The sequence below is a fragment of the Passer domesticus genome, chromosome 2 (assembly GCF_036417665.1).
Source record: "Passer domesticus isolate bPasDom1 chromosome 2, bPasDom1.hap1, whole genome shotgun sequence".
Lineage (NCBI taxonomy): Eukaryota > Metazoa > Chordata > Aves > Passeriformes > Passeridae > Passer > Passer domesticus.
Window position 1 is genome coordinate 100970857 of NC_087475.1, and position 18952 is coordinate 100989808.

Sequence of the window (18952 nt, forward strand, 5' to 3'; positions counted from 1 at the left end):
AAGGCAGTTCCTGGGAAAGCCATAAAAAACTTGTCCCATTTTAGTGCGCAAGCTTCACCCATGCCGTGTTTTTGACAGCAAACGATGAGGTATACTAAACTAAATTTTATTCTGCATCCTGACAGGAGGTGAAGTATAGAACAACCATCAACCTCTAGTGATGGTTATGTTTATGGACAGGATTGCAGCTTGGGCAAGCCTCCTCCTGTTAGGGCTCGAGGTAGTATCTTCAGGGCAGAGACAGCACAGTAACATTGCAAAGACCTTAAGATCAGTTCAATATTCGTGGTGAGATTGAAAAAAAAACCAAACAAAAAACCAAAAAAAACCACCAACCTTCTATTGAGTCACAGGAACAGTGAAAAAGAAAATAGGAGCAACTTAGAGTTATGCATGGAAGTTACCATCTATAGTATTTCCAGCTATTCAATCAAATGTGCAGTTAGTCATAAAACTTAGTAAAAGAAGCAGAATTCCCCTGAAGAACCAGAGGGAAGAGAAATCTGAATCACAGGCTTTTTCTCCTATACAAGCAGCAAAACAGTCAGGTATTTGCCAGCACCAGTATGAGATCTATAAAATTGAAAAGAGGAGGAAGTTTATGTACTTGCACTACTTCCACTCCCACCTACAAAAAGCAAAAGCTTATTTTTTTCCTAAGTCACAGAAATCAAAGAACTTGTGTATTTACGAATTTAGGAATTTATCATCAGAAAAACTAACAAAAAAGTAAAACCCAAAAGCCCAAATACCCCACACACCACACATCCCCAAACACACCACAATCAGTTTGGTAGGTAGGTATAAAACAGATATAGGTGAGCAATATAACATTAGTTAAAGCTATTTGATTTTCACCCTAGCAAAATAGGTGAAGTCTGTTTAATAAGCCATCATCTTTTAGAACACAGGAAGAACATTTCCTTGAGATGCATTTCCTGTTTCCCTCTCATTATTCTTTAGAATGGAGAGGGATGGTGCTTCCTTCTCCCCTGGGGCAGATGGTTCCACAGCTTGAGCTACTACTTTGATAAAAGCAGAGGGGGTAAAGATAAAAGCTTTGATAAAAGCTTTTGAAGTCCGGATTCCCATGAATAAGCACATCAAGCTTCTTCACAAATACTTCACAACAGCTTCCAAGCTTAGTGATGGCATTGCCTTGAAACAGTCCAGTGAAGAAGATGAAATCATGTAAATACAACAAACTGTAATGTGTTTATAATGATTTTTTCACATCTAAAATAACTTCTTTTTAATGCAATTATGTCGTTCCTGGAAAGACTCACTGCAGAGACAGATTACAAACTGCTTCATTCCCTTCTCCTGCAAAAGAATCTCTATTCACCAGAAAAAACTCTTGTAAGGCAAATGACTTCTAATCCAGTTGTGGGCAGCTTATTGATTCTTTATCACTACATGTGTATGAACCACCTTCCTTATTAAGCGATGAGGATTTTACATTGAGCAGAGCAATTGAAAACCTTTGTGGCTAAGCAGTTGTCAGTATGGGTCTTCCAACAGAAGCCACCTTGACATAAACAATTTAAGTTTCACTTGATATTCCATGCCATTTATTTCACGGATGCTGCCTCATCCCAACTCCTTTAGCTGCTGTACATCATGGAACCCAACCCACTAGAAGTACAAGTTGTGGCGAGCAGTAGAGGCCGTGAAAGCTGATGAAAATCTCACTGCTGTTTGTGCTGTCCATTGCAGCATCAGCTCAGCCCACAGAGCTTGGCCAGGTATTTTAGCAATGCTGTGAAAACCACAGCCTTCCCAGCTTTGTACACAGCTACACAAACCACTGTCGCTCTTTGGGTGTGAATGATTGGTGACAGCGCCCAACTGTGAGGAGCAGAGGGCAGTTTTTGATTATGGAGGTCACAGTCAAGTCCTCTAAGAAAAAATTCCAGTGACTTTAGCTCCCACACAAAGCAAACATACTGGCTAATAACACTTGGTCTCCCTTCTCTGTCAGATATGACACTTAAGCTCTGCCAGCCACCTAAGAGTTGCTAAAATAAATATGCAGTGCTACTAGCAGGTACTGAGGTACTGTTTCCACTTGTTTGCGTGCCGCACCCCCCCCGCCCCGTTCATGCTGTCAAGAGAGTTTCTCCAAAAGAAAAAGAAACTGTGGGGTTTTTGACAGGGAAGGAAGACCCCAATTTTGTATCAGCTTTCTTTAATTTATCAAAGCTTACACATTATGTAGTAATATTTATCCAGTGAGTTTGACACAAGTGACAGTATTTAGTTTAATTAGACAGTCTCTGCAGAATAATTTCCCCAAATAGCAGTGTGCTAGATTGTATGGTGTTCAGACTCCTTCTTTGTGTTGTCTATGTGACATGAACACTGCATTCAAATCAGAGAGACGTATTTTCAGATGCACTGCTTTCTCTTCTTTAAGGGTATTGATCTGCAAATTCTCTAAAAACTTAGTTCTCACACAACTAAGTTGTCCTTCCTTCCTTCCTTCCTTCCTTCCTTCCTTCCTTCCTTCCTTCCTTCCTTCCTTCCTTCCTTCCTTCCTTCCTTCCTTCCTTCCTTCCTTCCTTCCTTCCTTCCTTCCTTCCTTCCTTCCTTCCTTCCTTCCTTCCTTCCTTCCTTCCTTCCTTCCTTCCTTCCTTCCTTCCTTCCTTCCTTCCTTCCTTCCCTCCTTCCCTCCTTCCCTCCTTCCCTCCTTCCCTCCTTCCCTCCTTCCCTCCTTCCCTATTTTGGTTTTATCCCATGATTTCATCCAAGTTTCACAAATGTACTTTGGAGATAGGTTTCTTAAAGCAGGTCCCACTTTCATAGCAAGGTCTACCAAACAATTCAAATTAAGTGTTCCTGTTAAGCTAAATTTTTATATGATAATTCATTTTTGTTTTATTGGTTTAGTAGGGGAACTCAGATTATGCTTTTCTTATGAATATGTAATAGAAAGATTCCAGTGCAGAAACACAGCTAAAGCAGAAATGAGGATGCATTAATATTTTGTAATTTATTTCTGCAGTTAATTCCTTAGCTGATTCCTGACTGATTTTGCAGGTCACTGGACTTGCCAACACATTTTTGCTCTGAGTCACTTCTTTGCCAAACCAAAAAGAAAGGAAACAAACTTATCTTTCTACCTCCACTGCTATATACAGGACAGGGCAGGAAATAATTATGGAGACAACAAAAGGAGTACAAGTACTTTTACTTTCTGTGCATAAGCACACATGTACTCTTCCATGAAAGAAGTAATTTAATGTATAAAATTTTGGGAAATACTTCAAACCCATCAATACTTGACTGTTTAGTCCTGAATCAATTCTTCTCTACAGCACTTTAAAGGTATACCTCTGAACTAAAGGGTTTTATATTCCAAGCTACATCGTCTAGTCCTCTATGATGCCAATGGGATTCACAAACCTATCGATGTGACAATCCACCCTGCAAAGTGAAGAAAATTCTGCATTTAAACCAGAACACCCTGTTACTTGATACTCGGGTAATTTCCTATTATAAATGTAGCCAAAGCATCACACTACAAGTGCTCCCTGACAAAAGGCAGAAGTCCTCTTCATAATGTTATAGGGGCAGATTATACAACAGCTTTTACATCATTTGTTGGGACACCACCATTTTCTATGGATATGAAACTTTAAAAACTTTAACATTTATTTATTTCTACCCAGACTTCAGTGTGCTAAATGAAACAGACTGGTTTATTGACATCTGTAAGACCTTAAATTTAGAGAATGAATCTATGGTAAGTTCAAATGCTAACTCAATTAGGGTGTTTACATGGGGTCTTAGCACAATGTTTATGAGATGAAGTTTGAAATAAAACCCAGACATATTCTGTTTCTGTTTTGTACCACAAGGATTGCAGTGCAGCTAGGAAACATACTTCAGTGAGTCACATCTTGGAAAAGAAAAAGATAAATGGCTAAAAATGCAATAATAGTAGGATATCTGGAAATAAACACTAACTGAGCTAGCAGATTTTTTGTACTCCAGCTCACAATCACTTCTAGTCCGTGTTCAGGATGTTGCTTCTGCTACCCAACTTTAAAAAAAAAAAGGGAAAAAAAAAAGAAAAAAATAGGGGAGACAATCATTTCTCTTGATGACATTACATCTGTAATAAAGGCAACGGAATTAATTGCTGTTGCTCTTCTGTATTCAGTTGAGTAAGGCTGTAGAGGTTGAGAGTCCCAATATTTGCCATTTCAGCTTCTAGCTTATCAACAGCCCTTAACATTTAACTTCATTTCAGATCTTGGATCTCCTTGCAAACATAATGAGCCAGTGCTTTGGTCTTGCAAAGACACACAGCATTGTGCAGGTACCCCTGCCATGCAACAAGAATTGGCAGCAGGAATTCCATATGTACTTACAGCAGCAGAAATGCAGAGGCCAAACACCAATAATTCTGTTGGTATCATATACCTGTGGGGGTTTTATTTGCACAGAAGCATTCATTACACATAAATATCAAGGGAAAAAGGAGAAAAGGTTGTAGTAAGTAATGAAAAACAATGTCAAAATTAAGGCACTTGATGTGTTTGAAATCTTTCCCTTGCAATTCTAACTTTTCACTTCATCCCTGTTTTTTGACCAGGGTAAGAACTGTGTACGAAGTCACAGTCCAGTGCATCTGTAAAGCAGAGGAGTAGGGTATGTTCTACAAGTAACTTTCTGGCAGTGTTTGGCTCCAAATGTCTCCTCTTCACCTAAATACATTGCCACAGTTGAAAGTTTTTGAGTTAGGCCTACACCCTTTGCCACAAGAAGCACTGCCTTACTCATGTCCTCTGCCTTAAAGCAGGGTTTTCTTACATTGCAGAGGTTTAACCAGAAACAGGACCAAAGTAATCTTTACCCTGAAGCAACCTTATTTAAAAAGTGTATTACTAGAACAGCTGCTTGCTGCGTGCATTGCATTTGCAAGCAAATACTGTCACCTTTTCCAAGTGACTAGGAATTTATTTTGAAGCAGAAGCAAAGGGAAAATATCCAACAAGTCATCTGATTTATTGCAGTAACCCTCATATGCATGCAGTGTTAAAGAGATCATATGGTTGGCTGTAGAAATGCTATGTAATTCAGTTCAGTGGAAGGGTTTAAAGGATTAAGTGATACACATATGCTTTTGTAATTACATCAACATGTTGAAAAACCCAGTATTTTTTAAAAGTGCTAAATCACTGTATAGGATATGCAAGCTAAACCAAAAGCTTACTTTGGAGAGAAAAGTGAAAAGATATATTTGCCAAGTTAGACAACAAAATCTTGGCATCTCTGAAGATCTTGAATGCTTCTACACGTAGGTGTGATTAGAGGCAGTATGCACACATTTCCAACAGCAAGATCTGCAATTCCTCACCATCCTACCAAAAATCCTAGGGGATTCTGATAGTCTCTGTACTACCTTGGCTGAGCCTGCATGTTCACTGGTGCCAGATGCCATTCTGAGTGGTTTTACACTCCAGCATGGATAGCAGGACTTAGTGTCCAAGAAGTCCTTAATGCTTTGTTATTTGTGAGACATAAAACATGGGGGCTTACCTTTCTTTTTATTGTTTTGTTTGGGCTTGATTTTTTGTTTTTGTTTGTTTGTTCTTCTAAAAAACAATGTTTATTTAGTATGATGTTTTCTGGTCTATCAATCTGTTCCTCCCCTGAATAACTTTGGAGGTTGCTGGGCAATTTGAAACTCATCCTGAAAATCTAAAAGAAAACCATATCCTTGCACAAGTTCCTCAAAGTCAGTGGGTGAGCAGTGGGTAGAGACACAACTTGGCATCTTCACAGGTATAAAAGGCAGACAAGATTCATTCAGTTTGGCCTCAGGAAAGCAAAGAATGCAAATCCAGGAGAAATCAAAATTCTTTGGTTTTGCCGCTAATATAGCAACTTGGAAAATCTAAATCTTGTTTTCTTGGGTGATACATAAACAAACCGTTAGGGATCCAATCCTGCTTTCTCACTATTGATTGAGGTAGGAAGGGAGCATCAGTAGAAATACAGTGAGATAATACAGTTTAGGAACTTAATCTTTTATTCCACTCCAACACCACATCTTCAAACATCAACCTGTTTGGTTGGGTTCTTTTGTGTTGTGTTTGTTTTGAAGTGTCACAGGACAGTTACATGTTTCAAAATAATGAATTTTTCTTCAGGGAATATCTGTTTGATGAGACTATTCCTTAAGAACCCAGTTTAGACTAATGATACTAAATAGTAATGATAAACACATAATTCCCTTTTAGCCAGCATTCTGCTTCAGGGTGATCTGCATGGCAGAAAACCAGAATTCATTACAACATTTTTCATTGGCTTAACTGGTCATGTAAAATCACACTAGGACTCCCTTGTAGGCTAACTCTCACTACAGTTTTTGGGTGTCATCAAAAGGTAATTTCCATTAACAAAGCAGATATTTTCCTGGTTAGGCTGAGCAAGAGAGAGAGGGATAGGCTGGTCCAAAAGGAAAAAAAAAATCTCTAGAATAATTCATTATGAAAAAAGCAGACAAGGATATGAGTTTATATCCTGTTTTGAAATTACCTTTTGCTAACACTAGTGACTCACAAAAAATGGATTAAGTTTTTAGCCACATGGATGCTACATTGGGTTTGAGCATGATGGAAGAATTTACCAACTTCAGTCCATTAGGTAACCTAGGTTTGACTTGAGTTCCATGTTGCCTTGAATAAAATTACAATGATCTACCACAGCTTTTGTCCTGTGGGGAAAGAAGTATTCAAAGCTGTTAAAGTGATTTCAGTGTTTTTTTCCAAAACTTCTTTTATAGATCTATTAGGTTCTTGTAAACCCTGTGACAAAATAGGAATCCTGATCATAAAAAATCCTAACTAGAAAAAGATGAAAGAGGGGTTTTTCACTTCATTTGTACTAAAGTGTTATCTTCTACTCTTAACAAAGTGTTTGTAACCAGTTTGTAATCAGAATTTTATTTATGTAGATTCAGACTTTAGCATCTGATATTTGATGTTCAAAATATGAGCTGTCCTTATGGAGACACATGAGGACATACATTTTAAAGATATTTTTTTCTTGACTCAGTAAGGGAATGCTCAGCCTCACATTTTAAGGGCCAGAAGTTGCCATTACAGGTTTAAAAGTCTGCTTGCAGATGGATTCAGCTGCAACTGGCTGCTACAAAGAACATGCCCAACAAAACATTTTGTCATTTAGAACTTGAGCAGAGAAGCCTAAAGACAGTCAAAGAATTCAGATGAACATTTCTGAATTTTGTTTTCTACTACTAGTATTTGCTCAGAGAAACAGAATTACGAGAGAAGCTGAGTGAAAAAGTAGGTTGCCATTGTTAAGAACAGTGAATATGGCATAGCCAACATGCATACCAGACTGTTACAATTATGCTGAAATAGCCACATTTCTGTCTAGCTTTCCTTCCACTGCACTGTCTGCATCCAGAATCCTGCCGCAGTGGCATATGTTGATTGGAGGAATGGTAATTATTGATTACCACTCCTCCAATCAACAATTATTGATTGGAGGAATTGATTAGGAGCAATGGTAATTATTCAGATCCTTTTAATTATTTATTCTTCTGCAGTGCACATATTTGTGCCTGGTCCTTCCACTGCTCACTCATCTTCAGCAACGAAATTCAGCTAGGTTTCCATATGCAAATTATTTTGAATATTATCCTCATCCTAACCATGGCAAATCAAGGACACATTACCTGGGTACAAGACCAATGTTAAGATAAACATAGAATTTGTGGAAGGAGAACAGCCAGATGATCTATCTTTTTGAAAAAGAATGAGCTATTTTCATTGCTTGTTTGTTTTTCCTCATGCAAAACCTTCCATTTAGCAACACATTGTTTAATCTGAGGGACAAGTTAAAGCTCTTCAGATTTGTAATGAAACAGATGACAGAAAATCAGAGCAACCATCATTCTGATCTACATGTTCCATAGGATGGAAAACAGATGCCAGTGTCCAGCAAGGGAACTGTGTACTGAGTTTGAAAGAAAAGGTGAAGGAATTATTGCACTATTAGGGAGGGGAAAAAAAAAAACCAAAACCTTGTCTGAGAAGTGCTGTACACATAATAGAAACCTGAAAGCTTATCATGCATTCTACTACATTTACTGCTATTGAAATACCATATTCTGTTTTGGCTTTTTTATCTAGTCCTACTCAATCTTAGGGTTTAAGCAAAATGAGTTAGTAACAGAACACCTTAAAAATAGTAAAACATCCTTTAAAATGTTGAAGTCTGCAAATTTAGAAATAAAGAGTTAATCACCAGAGAATGTAGTCAGACTGTGGAGAAGTGATAAAGTGGTCATCAGCCTCTCATAAGCAGTATTGCCTCTCACAGGAATACATACCTTTCCTTTTAACACTCTTGCAAAGTCCCTTCTCTCTTACCTTTGTAGCTTAGAATCTTATCTGCATGCACTGCAGGCAAATTTCAAGCTTCACCATTTTCAAATATTTGAGCTAAGTTCTTCAGCTTTTACTAAAATATGGAAACCATCCACATAAGGGCCTAGTTCAACATTTTGCCTTCAAGTAATGCTCCTACTTTCTTGAAAACAGAGCTTTGCTTAAGATGAGTCAGGTATAGTCACAGTTCACAATATCCACAATATCTGGTGCTTTCCTGCCAGAGGTTATTTAGAATAAAAAGAAAAATAGAAACAGAAACTATGCTCTCTAACTCTTTAAAAACAGAGACTTCATAATTATGAATGCCTTATTCCTCATCACAGTATTTTTTGCTATCAAACTGAGAATGGTAAAAGGAAGGAGTTGGGTGGCATCAAATCAAGGCACTTCAAGAGCCTTTGGTGCAACATGGCTCTTCATGTTATGTAAATCCACCTCTATAGTCCAGAAGAACATGGGAAACACCAGATACCTTACTCTGCCCATAGGCTGGTAGAAGAGATCGCCCCAGAGCAGAAACACAAGATATTTTCTCTGCCAGGCCTGGGAAGAGACACACAAACACAAGTAGATTTAGCTCCCTGTGCTTCATCTTCTACAGTCACCTGCTGAGGTAGTCCTGGTAGTGTTTGTGAGGCTGATGTGTCATTAAAAATTATAAAGCTGTTGATCGTTTTCAAAAGTATTTTTGTTCAAAACCTCCTACATTTGAGTTACATTTAATTCATATTTTTCAGGATTATTTCAAGCCTTCCTGAAGTACAAGGTTCACAAGCAGCTTTACCAAATAAGATGTAAAATTCTAATATAATCCCTCCCATTTCAGGAGAACTAACCAATACCTTTGTAACATCTCTGCCTTTATTTTATTAACAGATAAAGGATGGAGAAAGTGTATGCATGTATAGTACAGAGAACAGGGAAGTTGGCAAATTAATTCAGAAGTGGTTAAATGCTCATCCTGCCTTCCCTCCTTCCTCCCCTCCCCCAAAAGTACAAAACCAAACCACAGCACTTTTTAGAGGCCTAAAGATTGACAGTCATTCCTCAGTTAGTGTTATTTTTTCAAAGTGTGGTATGGTAGATATGTTATCAGCATGGATTTATATATATAAATACACACACTTGTTACTACTTTTTCCCCAGAAGAATGACACTTAACAAATATAAACCCACTTCAAAAGCCTTAGCATTTCATTCCGGTTCTGAAATTCATATTTCCATTTTCACTGTCTCCTTAAGTGTGACAGAGAAAAACAAGTAAGAGTATTAAAACAATATAGCAGGAATCAAGAGCACTTACCACTTGGAAGAAGGAGGTGTAGCAAGCTGCAGCCATCTCCAAAATGGCCCTGCTAGGGCTGTAGCTTCTTGGGTCTACCAATAACAAGGAGAAAGCCACAAAAGAAGTACAGTGGGGAGAAAAATTCTTGTTGCTGTCTTGCCAGTTTTCAGATACGGTATTTTTCATTAAGAGCTAGATGTCCTCAAGAGACCATATGATTTTTGCATTTAGAAACAAAAACAAAGACCCCAGATATTTTTGATTAAAACATATTTGCATAGAAATGCAAGCATAAAGTATCAAAACAATCCTCCTGCATCCAGCTTCTGAACCAGTCTAAGGACAGGGAGATGGCAATAACACACCATACTAACAGGCTGTGGGAAGGGCTAAATGAGACCAGATGTACCTCAGTATCAAGGAGGAGTTAGGAAGTGTTTTCTCTCATCACAATTCTAATAATTTCTTCCTGCATCTTCAGTTTTCATGGTCTGCTCTTGTTACTTATTCAGTATCAAGAACATTTTTTAGTGTTTTTCAAATGCTGTGCAAGTTCCAAGTTATTAAATTTGTTTAAAGCTAGTTAATAACTAACCAAGCTTCTCTGAGCACCTGGTAAGTAGATGAAAATTATGTCTTAAGACAAAACTGAGTAAAGTTAGGCCTAATTTCATGAAGGAGTCAGGACACTTGCACATAGAGAAGTGGCTGGTAGCCAGCTAAGAAATGAACGTCCAGGGCTTTGGCTAGTTTGTGTTCCCTGCCCATACATAAGCACTGTAATAAACATAAGATGATTTCTCTCTCAGCAAAAATAAGGAATAATTACTTCTGACTTTATTTCTGGAAGGCAGGAGTGGATAAATCTATTAGCATAGACAGTGTGAAAAAAAAAAAATCTCAACAAAAAGTTGTTAATTTCCCTGTTAGAGAATATAATGGTGCTTAATTGCAACACACATACTTTGGACTGAAACTGTAACCCTAAAACCACCCTAGAGCTGCCACCTAAGCATGGGGAGACCTAAACTTCAAAGATGCTGTACTTCTAGAACTTCCTTCTGTGATGAAGCCATTTGCCTAGAAGAACATGAAAGACAAATAAATTTATTAGGAGACTAGTGATGCTTTAAGTTTAAATGGAATGAAAGTAAGAACATATAAAAATAAGAATCTGTGTCTCAAGAAAGGCTTATTCCTACTGTGTAACCTTGAGAGGGTGTACCTTTAACACAAATAAGAAATTTTTGCAGGAAAATATAAAAAAAGGAGATCAAAACATCTCAGGGAAGTGAAGCAAACATTGAAATCTGAATGAAATAACATTTTACCATGAACATTTCCCTATCCTTACACTCCTATGCTAAGAATATGCTTGAATCCTGGAAGTTAGTCACATTTGTATGAATTCTACTTTACATTTCTTGCATTGAACCTGACCTCTGACAGCTTCAGACATGGAATCTGAAGTCAACCCTCCCTTTCACTTAGCCTCACGTCTTTCCAAATGACTCAACAGAAAAGTTTGTTGCTTAGTGCTGTTCCATAAAACAGTTAATCCAGACCTGACCTTATAAAGCCTGACCCCTGTATATCATACTTCTGGCACAGTTTTATAGGTGAAGATCTAATCCCATGTACATATGGCTGGCTATTAGTGATTTGCTTTAGGTTTCCATGGAATCAGTGCAGACTGGAGTGAATTTTATTTTTTTTCTTCGAATTATCCAGTCCAGAAAGAGTAAGGTGAAAAAAAAATCAAGTAACTCTCATGCTGAACCCTGCACTAACCTCATTTGCACAATATTTATGGTGCTAAAACAATAACGTTTCCAGGTCAGCAGGCATAAGGCAAGGGTAATTCCAGTCATTCCTTCTGCCAACAGAAAGTCATGCAGGGTGGACTCTGGTCCACATGCAGGAACTCAGTCCTGATAGATAATCAGTATCTACAATTTCGTCTGAAGAAAGTCAGAATGAAAAATACCTGCAAGATGAAATGGCCTTATGCATATATAATGTGTCCATAAAGTATTACTGTTCTTACCACTTCAACAGATCATTAGTGTACCCTAAATATTCACCTTACTTGTGCTCTGTAGCTCAGCTCTGTTACATCTGGTCCCTAACCCTAAACAAAATCCTGAGTGCCTGGACTAAGGTGCTTAAATCTGTGCTTAGCCACAGCTGAGCACAAAAATTCATTCTCCAAGTCTCTAGAAAATTTTGATGCTCAGCACCTCTGAAAAGAAGCCAGGCTTTAGGCAATGACATTTGGAAAATGTTGGCCAAAGCTCCTTGGTTAAGCTCTACATATCTTGATAAAGAATTTTGTAAACATGGATCAAGCAAGCAATCCTTGTTTGGGCTGCAGGCAGCAGTGCTTGAGATACACACAAAGGAGCATTTTGATTAGAAGGATAAAATACCAATGCAACATTAGCTTGAGGTGGCTGAGAGGGGTCCACCTGATGGCTGATAAATGAAAAGGCTCATAAACCTGAGGCTACTTGTTCCTGGCTGTTACTTTTTTAAGAATTACAAGTTTTGTTTTCCCCATTCCATAGATTAAACATGCAATCTCAGGGCATGTTAGGGCTTTTCCTGACATGATAGGCAGCACTGTGATTGGTGAAGAATTTTTGGAAAATTTGATAGAAAAGCAAAAAGCCCAGATAGTCTAAGTGTACCCTACTCACTTGAAAATTGACCCTTAAGTTCTTTCTCTTTTGCAGCACATGCTTCTTTCCTTCTAAAGTGTTTTAGGGATTGTTCTGGCAAAAGCAGATAGTCCTTTACAAATCACAGCATTCACTAGTTTTTAAACTCAAGACAGTCTTTTTCTGTTGGCTAATTGCCATAATTCATGACCACTTGCAACAATCTTGGTAACAGTGATAATAAAACTGATGGCATTTGTTAAAGACAGACTTGTGTTCACAGAGTTTCTTAGCAATCTTTTATTTAGGTTGGTTTCAACTCTCAAATTGTAACTTACTTTTCATTAGAACAATCACTGACAATTATAAAACTGATTTCAATTTTTGTTCTTGCAATCAGTCATTCAGTTTGTGGGCACTTATTTAGCTGCTTCAAATTCCACTCACATCAGATGACTGGAACACACATTCAAAGGAAAGAGGGATTTTGGAGATTTGGCTTTTTGAATACCCAGCTGGAGACAGCACAACAAGGCCAACCTTCACCAAGTACAGACCACCCATTTCTAAGAATAAGATTGCCTCAAAGTGTTTCAAACTGAGGATCAGACACTTTTAAAACTTAGGCATACTGTCATCATTTGTATCATGCATAATACTAGAGTTGCTATTTTTTTAAAAAGTAAGGAAGGTGAGACATCAGTGTTCATTATTTCTAAAAAACAGGTGCGATTTTCTGTTTGTGATAGTGTCATGGATTGCTCTGCAAATTTCAGCACCTTGGAGCCACAAATAAAATAAGACTGAAATCTTAATCAGACAAAATTAATTTTTTCCCTGATACTTTAAGCTGGAAAAAGAGGAATAAAAAAAATCATATGAGCAAAATTATCTGTAAATGGAGTGTTTTAAAATGTTTCCATCAGGCATCAGTAGATGGGTCTTTAAATGAAAGCCAAGTATTACAATGGCATCTATTTTAAGTATTACATTCCAAGACAGAAAATATGAGCCAAATAAGTTAGTCTGTGTTGACATGTAAAGTACATCACTCCCACTGGAAGGGCTGTTGTGGATCTGAATGACCCAAAAGATGCTCTGTGGCTCAACTGAATACCAGAGAGCAGAAGCATAAATGAACTTGGACATGGGTAATTAAATTGTAGTTGTTGCACTTCTGAATCAGCCTGTATGTAAACTTCCACCAGACAGAAAGCACCTGGAAAAGCTCTGCTAAGAGGCCTTGATTCTTTGGCAGCTTTGGATGACAGCCTACATAAACAGACAAGAAAGAGAGACATTGTCTTGTTTTTTCACTACAGCACTGTTTTTAAGATCACCTCCAAACCCCCAAATTTACAATTAGAAAGCATTCTCTACAAAGACAGCATGCTTGGGGTTTTAAATATATGCTTGATGTTTTCAACACTCTTCAACTCATGCTGGTTTTCGTTCAGTGCTTATACCTCATTCTCCCCTGAACGCTCTAAAACTGAAATTTTTGCACACACAAAAGCTTCGCTTCTTAGTTATTAACTTAATGTATGATATCACTTCCTTTTGTTGTTTATAATCAAGAAGACTGTTCAGAAACATCCTGTATTTGTGTAATCTAAATTAATTGAAAAAATAATCTTCATTTAGACAAAATGATGTGAAAATCAACATGATGTCAAAGTGAGACTGATTTCAGTCAGTTACTTTCAGACAGTAACTGATTAACTTCATTCTGTTTAACAACGCTGCTTACATTTTCCCTGCCTCTCCTTAAAGTCAATTGTTTCAAAACACAAGGGATTTCTCTTATGCACATCTGCAAATTCAATGTCAGATTCAGATTCACATTTTGGTGGTGAATCAAGCTGGCCTCAGTTCACCCAATGAGAGCCCAGTTTTTACCAGACAAACAAATTAAGGTGATTTAATTCTTGTGGGGTTTAACTGACATATTTACTTGATTTTGCCATCCTTTTTTCTCATCTAATGAATCAAACTTATTACTACACACTGTTGATAAATTGAAAATTATAGAAGAGAACAGATGTGATAGACATTAACAACTTTAAACAAAAGATGCCCAGTTTAACTCACTAATATCTGACACCACCAGCCCTTCAAAAGGAAGATTACATTTTTTTAAAGGATTGGGAAAGAGAACTAAGACTTAAGGATCTTTTTCTTTTTTTTTTAAGCTGGGCATGCTAGAAATATTTGAAATTACTGTACCTTCAAAATTTTATGTCTCAGTAGCATACACATATTACTTAACAACAGAAGTTACCTATATGTATTCTCTTTATATAAATGTTGATAATGAAAGACTGATCAGCACATCAATAGATAAGGAATTTACTTAAATTCTTAGAAAATTAAAAAGCTGAGAACAGTACACTAATGTCTACTAATCTGATATGTATATGCAGTTGTTTAATCACACTACAAAAATAAAGTCTGAGTCTGCTTTTTAGTACAGAATTAAATTATGTTAAAAAAAAAAAAAAGTTACTTAGTGTCTAGTCATGACCTAAGCCAAGTTATGAATTTACATGAATTGAACTTTTTCCACCAATGGGAATGAAACTTGGCTGCTAACATCTCTGTTCAAAGAGATACTTGACTCTACACAGAGCTCAGCAACAAGACCTAAGCTTGGCACTGCCAGTGACTTGCTGGGAGCCTTCAGGCAAAGAATTCTTTCAATTTTCCTTGGTTTTCCTAACTCAAAGTTGGTAGTAACAAAACCTGAATACTTATCCTAGAAAGTCTTGTGGCTGAAAGCTGTCTTCAGCTCTAACCAGCATTACTACACAACTGTCAGTGTTAGGCACTTCATTTTGTTGAGAGCAGAGGCATCATTTCATTTTCTCTGGTTGTGGTATGTCAGCATGCTCCCAAAGGAAGCAATACCCTTTCCCAGTTTTTTTTAAATCCTGACTGAAAACCAGCAGTCTACCTGGAAATGCTGTTTTCAGTGGGCTTTTTACACTTTCACATACATATGTTGTTACACTATTGGTTCACAGGCTTTTCTATCAAGTGGAAATGAGATTGGGCTGCTCCCTTCAGCAGTATCAGTTTGCTGCTGAGCAATAGCAGTTCATGAGACCTGAAGAGTGATCTTGTGCATGTTGCTCATGTTGACTCATACTGATGACTCCCCAAGTTCTTTCATGAGAGGCACTTAGATTAAATAATAATCAAAGAATTGCTTGGGCTGAGAGAAGCAACAGCATCCATGTGTAAGGCAAATCGGGATAATATCCTCATGTTACTCTCAGTTTTCTGCTGTAAAGACAGACTTACTTAAAATATTGTGGAATACTTTCTTGGCCATGTAGAACACAGAGTTTTCTGCTGATATTATTTGATGCAGTGAAAAAAGTCAGAGGACCAGTTTAAACTGAATTACAGGCATTTCTGCTGAGAAAGCAACAGCTGCCTCACAGACATTGAACAATGAGGTCTGCTTTGAAGAGCTAATGCAAGTTTATTTGCTCTGCAACAGAGAAAACCTTCAGTTCTGATTTTTTTAAAACATTCTTTCAATGGTTTAGCCGGGGCCTTTACAGAATTAAACACTCTAGCAGACTGCTGCCAACAAAGGTTGCTTAATTCCTCAGTAAAGGGGAAGTCTTGTTATTTAGATAAAGTAGCTACTGTAGTAGATTTGCAGATATGTTAAGAGTATTACAGGATCTAGAGGTAGATTTAGGAAGAAAATACTGTAAAGCAGAAAAAATTAAACAGAGTACTTATTAAAACTTGAAAGAAATTATGACGTGATGTGATTGCATCAGAAACAAGCAGGTAGAATTGTGTTACCTGCAGTGTAATGCATGTTGCAAAGTGACACTTGATCATAGTTACACTTCCCTTTAAAACATAGTCACCTTTTAAGTCTCCCACTACTAATTACATTGGAGGAAGAAAACAGAAGCCACAGGGTTCTTCTGTCTGCAAACTGTCATATTACATTTTCCTAAGTACCAGTATGTTAGCCACAAATTTTTGTCTGAAACTGGACTGGTGAATTCATCTGCCCTAGGTTCACTGTCACAGGACAGCAGCTGCTGTTACTAGAGGAACCACAGCAACACAGACTATTTAGTCTAATGCCTTCACTGTAGGGTCACTTTGCAATAGCCTTTCTGGAAAAAATTTCCAGAGTCAACTTAGTTTCCATTCTTCATGTGAACACAAGCTTTCATTTTGCTTTACTCACCAAAATGGAAGTATTAAGTACTTCACCATGGTGCATTACAGCAGATGGGCTGCCTGTTGCTGGTTGATGGCTGACTGTCTGTGCTTTGAAACAAATGTCAGGCTCTTGTCATAGAGGCTTTACATAGAGACCTCACCTAAATCACACATGTGTGTGTTTAGCTAGTGATATAGACACTGGAAAGACACAACCAGTCTAGATTTTTTTAACTTGTGAAAAGCTAAAAAAATTCATCTGTCAGACCAACCTCTTGAACAAACATTCTGAGATTTTATTGGAAAAAATTACTTGAAGAGAAATGTTCTCCCAGCACTCTCAAAACCCTGTATGCAAATGCGGTCCCTTTAGAGACTCAACAAATATTTTAGCAGACTCAGCTGCAGAGGTTTTATTGTCAGGTTATTATAAGCTGCATTTTTTTTAAAATATAACTTCAAGAAAAAAATTTAGACACTTACAGGAGACTGACAATACTAAAATATGGAGGAAGAAAGAGACACCTGGCAAAATACATGAGCAAAACCCAGAGCTGGTTCTCCTCAGAGCTTGCTTTGCATAAAATATTTATGATCTCCATCAAAGCCCATGGACTTGCATAAATTTAAAGAGGAATCAGTCGATGTGTTTGCTGCACAAAGTGAATGCATAGGAATTCTTTCCTTTCCCTGTATTCTTGGATGATGTTTTGCTACTAGAAATTACAAACTAACTAAGCATTAACAAGTGCTTTTCCCTAACACCACTGAATGGTCTGGTTTATTACTTTTGTTTTGGGATGATAACAAACTCTGGAATCAATAGGTTTTTAATGTAAGGTGTGATTTATCTTTTGTTCTCTACTAGATATTTATTACGCTAATAATATTCCTTTGGTATCTCAGTGTCCCCATTATTTGACACTATGAATATCTGCCAGTATATAAATATTTAATGAACTACCCATAACCTTGTAGATACACATATAAATCATTAACAATTGTAAGAGAAATTCTGGCATGTTTCAAGTCAATGGCAAAACTTTCCTTGACTTCAGCAAGGATCAGATTTTGCCTCTGCCTGGTTTACAATGTGTCTAGCATGTGTCACTGCCCTTTTAATGCCAGCTGTCAGCAGGTGTCTTTGCTAGAAGTTCCAAATAACAGCATTTGCCTTATTATCCAGCATATTAAAACTGTATTTTCTGCTGGCTCACACTGAGCTTTCAGTCCAAGGTGGAGGTTGTGACATCTGCTCAAATGAGATTGCATACTGCTGGAATGAATTCCCAGATCATTCCCTGGTGTGTTTGGAGCTAACAGAATCATAAACTGAAATGGGTTTGTGTTCTATATGGTCAGAGGGTTGTAATAAAGCCTTAGGATGGTTGGTTTGTCCAAAGCACCCTGCCAGTTATAACTGGTGTTTATACCACTGACCTCATCTGAGCAACTGTCCAACACTGCATTGCATCAAGTAGGTTTCTGTGCTGGCATGTGGCAAACACGTGAGCAAATCATCTGGGTGTAGAAATAATAATATTAGTGAATATTTTGGATCTCTGGCACACTTTTCAGTCCAAGAGCTTTAAATAACTACACATGTTCATTAATGTCTTCCAGCTTCCACTATGAGGTGTGTAAATATTAACATAATCATTCTGTACATGGGAAGACACTAGCACAGAGCTGTTAAATGCCCTGCCTGCTGGCTGGTAGGACTTCTGTGGGTGGTGGACCCTGCATGTAACAAGGCTGTTTGTTGTGTGCTCTCAGGCAAACCAAGTCAGCTGAAGATAAGCTGACAACGTATCTCTACATGTTCTGCCTAACGTACCCATCTTTTTTCAGTCTCAGAATTGGATCTACCATGTAGGTGATAAATGGCTTCTTGAAAACCACATTTCATTTCCTCTGCTGGAGATACTCATGTTCAATGAAATGGTGACCTCTGCAAGAATTCATACGTCTAAGTGATGGAGAGTTCATCTCTGGGGGGAAATTAACTCACAGGGATATCTTTCTTTGAAGAAGAGCTCATTTTAGGAGAATAAAATACTAATTTTCTCTTGTTATTTTTAGGAGTCAGAGCATATCTGCTTTTCCCCATCTTTAGTCATTGTCATCCCATATCTGTCCTCAGATATTTTTACACTTCTTTCCCCGATAAAAATATACCTGAAAATAGTGATATAAAAAGAGGATGTTAATAGCTGTGCAAGTCTATTGCTAGTTTTGATCTCTAACACAGCTATGTTGATCAGTCACATATAAATCTGACCCATCTTCCTTCATCAGACCTCATTCCAGTCGATCTATTATTAAATTAAAATAACCATATCCTTTTTATTGCTGTTTTCATAACCAAATATGGTATC

At 37.6% G+C, this 18952-nt stretch overlaps 1 protein-coding gene and 1 long non-coding RNA gene across 3 annotated transcripts in view; one reads left to right on the forward strand and one right to left on the reverse strand.

The window, feature by feature from the left end:
• The window catches only part of COL8A1 (collagen type VIII alpha 1 chain), an 85210-nt gene that overhangs the window by 25568 nt on the left and 40690 nt on the right, over positions 1 to 18952 (forward strand). The gene's annotated exons all lie outside the window — the stretch shown is intronic.
• The window catches only part of LOC135294580 (uncharacterized), a 61980-nt gene that overhangs the window by 4307 nt on the left and 38721 nt on the right, over positions 1 to 18952 (reverse strand). The window contains exons 5-6 of the long non-coding RNA XR_010356640.1: positions 9736 to 9809; positions 8905 to 8975 (exon numbers count right to left, since the gene is read on the reverse strand). This is a non-coding gene — a long non-coding RNA (uncharacterized LOC135294580). The remainder of the gene's footprint in view (positions 1 to 8904; positions 8976 to 9735; positions 9810 to 18952) is intronic.